General features: G+C 53.5%; 1 long non-coding RNA gene across 1 annotated transcript; it reads right to left on the bottom strand.

Moving 5' to 3' along the window:
• Positions 1-1,655: 1,655 nt before the first annotated feature.
• Positions 1,656-2,937, bottom strand: LOC140709119 (uncharacterized). Its single transcript, XR_012089512.1, has 3 exons — positions 2,822-2,937; positions 2,266-2,340; positions 1,656-1,678 (listed from the first exon to the last, which is right to left on the bottom strand). It is a non-coding gene; the product is annotated as an uncharacterized lncRNA (long non-coding RNA).
• Positions 2,938-3,517: the final 580 nt, after the last annotated feature.

Below are 3,517 nucleotides of genomic sequence, written 5' to 3'. Positions count from 1 at the left end.
AATATTTAAACCTTAAGAAAGTAGAGTACCCCAGTGGAACTTGAATTTGGCAAGAATTTAAGTTTGAGAGTAGCTGGTCAGTAGAACAAGTATGGTAGATTGGGTAACATGCTATGATTTTTAAGGGTTTTTTTGTTTTGTTTTGTTTTGTTTGTTTTCCTTAAACAGAGTTAACAATAATTAATTTGAACAAAGAAGGAAAATGTTGAGTGATTAGCATGCATAACGTGAACACTGTTCCATGACTTGTTCAGCCATAGCCTCAATTTGACATGCTGGACTATGAATCCTGAAGACTGGTATATGGTTACTGCACTGCGGTTACTTTTCTCATTCCAACAACTATAGAACATTTTGAATAGTGTTTTAAAATTTTATTTTAATGAAAGTTAAGGAAAAAACCCTTACTTACACACTGAAGAAAATAAACATAAAATGGTCTCCTGCCTGCCTGGCAAAAGACCCATGGCCTGATCCTGGCCAGCAGGAGCAGCTGATGTTGAAGAGCAGGGGCCAGATGCAGCTGAGCTGCCAGCCATCTAGATGTGGTTCCCTGGTGTCACGGTCTAGGTGAAGGATGGTGCAGAGCCAGTGTTCTGACCAGCATCCCGGTGGGGTCCCAGCCACTGCAGGATGTTACTGGCCTACTGTGATTCGGGCTCCAGCTGGCAGGACAGTGAGGCAGCTGTGAAGCCACCATGAGCCGCACATCAGGTCCCCTCTCAGTGCCTGCCCAGCTGGAATCCTGGGTCCCCAGCGGTCCCCATGCAACAGGGCTTGATGCTGGCCATGGAGTCATGGCCATAGGCTTGCTGCTGCTGTCCACAGGAGAGCCTCTTCTAGGCCAGGTGGGGTGGCTGACACCTGTAATGTCAGTACTTTGGGAGGCCGTGTGGGGTGGATTGCTTGAGGCCAGGACTTTGAGACCAGCCTGGACAACATCGTAAAACCCCATCTGTACCAGAACAACAACAGCAGAACAACGGGACATGGTGTACCGCAGTAGTCCCAGCTGCTTGAGAGGCTGAGGAAGGGCTTGAGCCCACAAGGCAGACGTTGCAGTGAGCAGAGATGGTGACACTGCAGTGCAGCCTGGGCGACAGAGCCAGACCACATTAAAAAAAAAAAAAATGGAGAGCTTTCTCCCACCCTCTGCCCATCTCCCAGGCCCTCACCTCTCCTTGTCACTGAGCTGCTCCATTCTTGGGTGACAATTCTTGGGTGACAAATTTCTCAAGAGGCCGAAGCCTGTAATTCGTGGCAGCCACTTGGAGCAGCTGCATTTCCTGCAGAACTCGGACCTCTTAGAGAGAGAGGAGAGGTTGCTGACAGGGCCTGGGTGGAAGATGCTGAGAGCACTTTTGGTAGGCAGGGAAAAGAGGCTGATCCCTGGGGCAGTTTTCTGAGGGGGCCCCATGCAGCTCCCAGCCTGTTCTCAGAGTTGGATGTAAAAAGCCCCTCCTGCAGGAACTGGTCTTTGATTCCAGTCCATTTCCCGCTTTCTCCACTGGGCTAGGTCTCCTCCTCTTGTATGTGTCAGACTCTCCCAGTAAACCTAAGATGTAGAGGATGGAGCCAGGGAGCGTCGTGTCCACGGTGGACTGTGACGTCCACATCCCCACCCTCATCCAGCGTGAGTGCCCCAGCTGCTCACTTTCCTCCTCTTGTTGGTGTTGCCCTGGAAGGCAGACAGAGTCCATCAGAAAGGTCCCTGGCCCACAACTAGCCCCACTCCACCCCTTCCCATGCTGCATTACTGCCAGGGCCACCAGGGTCAGGGGATGTGCACATGACAGGACTTGGATCTGCCCCAGGCTCCGGGCTCTAGAGCAGGGGCATAGGAGCCCTGAGGCTCAGGGACTTTCTGCCCCAACCCTCTGTGATAACAGACAGGGAAACTGAGATCTCTCATAGAAAGAAAGTGCTCAGTGACCCTGGAACTGCCTGCCCTTGGGGAGGCTCAATTTCACTGGCCTGTGACGGGACTACTCTAGGGAAAGGCTAAGTCCAGCTCAGCCCACACCTCAGCAGCGTTGCAGTCAGGCAGCTCTGCAGCTTCACCACTCGGGAATAGGGACTGGTGGCTGCTATGGAGCCTCCATCACCGAAAGGTGATGAGATGGGCCTGACACCCCCACCTACAGGAGCAGCTGTGAGGCTCTCAGTGGTTTGCCAAGGTCGGAGATCTAAGGGCTCGGTCCACAACCCTCTCCTCCCAAGCCTCAGGATCCTGGTTTCCAACCAGCCTGCCCCAGGCTCACTCACATCCAGATCGTCCGGGATGGCCGAATCCAATCTGTGTAACACAGTCAGAAAATCCCCCAGGAAGGGGACCACGCCCTGTGCCAAGGATGGGTGAGGAGTTGGTACATGTAGTGGTGATGAGTATTGGCCCTCAGTTGCCTGCCCAAGGTTCTGTCTCATGAAGTCCCAGCAGCCCCTGTCTCCCAGAAACCCTTCTCCAGGTCTCCCGGTTGGAGTAGTCAAAAATACTCAGCTGCCTTTCCCAATTCTCTGCCTCCTCTATCCCAGCTGACCTCCAAGTCTAGCAAGCACTCCTAGTTACCTCTATGGTGGGATTTTAACAATTCACAAGGACATGTGGTCCCAGCCTTACCCTTCCCCACATCAACTCTGAGTCCAGCTTTCCCAGACCCTTGCTCTGGTCTCTCAAATGGAGGTTTTCCAGACCCAATGTCCACAGGAGGACAGGGCTGGGGAGGAAGTTCCTGTGGTCTTGACATGGAGGCCTCCAGCTGGCGGGGAAGGGAGCCCTGTCCTCAGATCCCCTGCGGCCTCTCCACGCCAAAGCCTCACTCACCTTCTTCTGCCTCTGCAGCCTCATCTGGGCTCTCTGGGGGTTCCTCTCCTTGGTGGCCACCTTAAAGCTCCCCGCCTGCCAGGTGTCAGGGACAGAGACAGTGAGGCTCTCTTCCCTTCCCCCAGTTACGCCCCAGCCACCCCGCACTTGGATCCCCAGGGACTGGCGTGAGTCGCCTGGCACGGTGCTGATACCACTGGCCCAGCTCCACACTCCCTGTGTGTGTCACCCAGTCATGCAGCTGGGCCTGCCTGAGACTGTATCCTCTTCTGTAAAGGGTAGTGAAAACCACAGCTACCTCACAAGGCCACCTGAGTACTCTTTCCTGTAGCTGTTGCCATTGTTCTCACCCTCATCCCTTTGAGGAAGAACTAGGCATGAGCACCCGCAAATTATTTTCTTTTCTTGAATCTCATTTCCATCCTGTGAGGGCTGCACTAACAGGCTCAGCATCTCTTCATTTTCCAGATGAGGGGAATGACTCCTCAAAGACCCAAAAGAAAAGGCACCTTCTCCCCATCCTGGAAGCTCTGTCCCCCTGCCTTCACCCCATATCCCAGCACCACCACCTATCATGGTCATGTTCTCTGGAATCTCTTTGAGTGTCTAGGTCTCCAGCCAGGCACAGTCGTGATGGGAAAGGGACAGGGCGGTTTAGGAGACCTGGTTAGGTGGCACCTGCCTATCCGAGCCCCA

This window comes from Chlorocebus sabaeus, chromosome 19, assembly GCF_047675955.1.
Source record: "Chlorocebus sabaeus isolate Y175 chromosome 19, mChlSab1.0.hap1, whole genome shotgun sequence".
Lineage (NCBI taxonomy): Eukaryota > Metazoa > Chordata > Mammalia > Primates > Cercopithecidae > Chlorocebus > Chlorocebus sabaeus.
The sequence above is the reverse complement of the archived record's forward strand: the minus strand, read 5'-3'. Positions and strand labels throughout refer to the sequence as shown.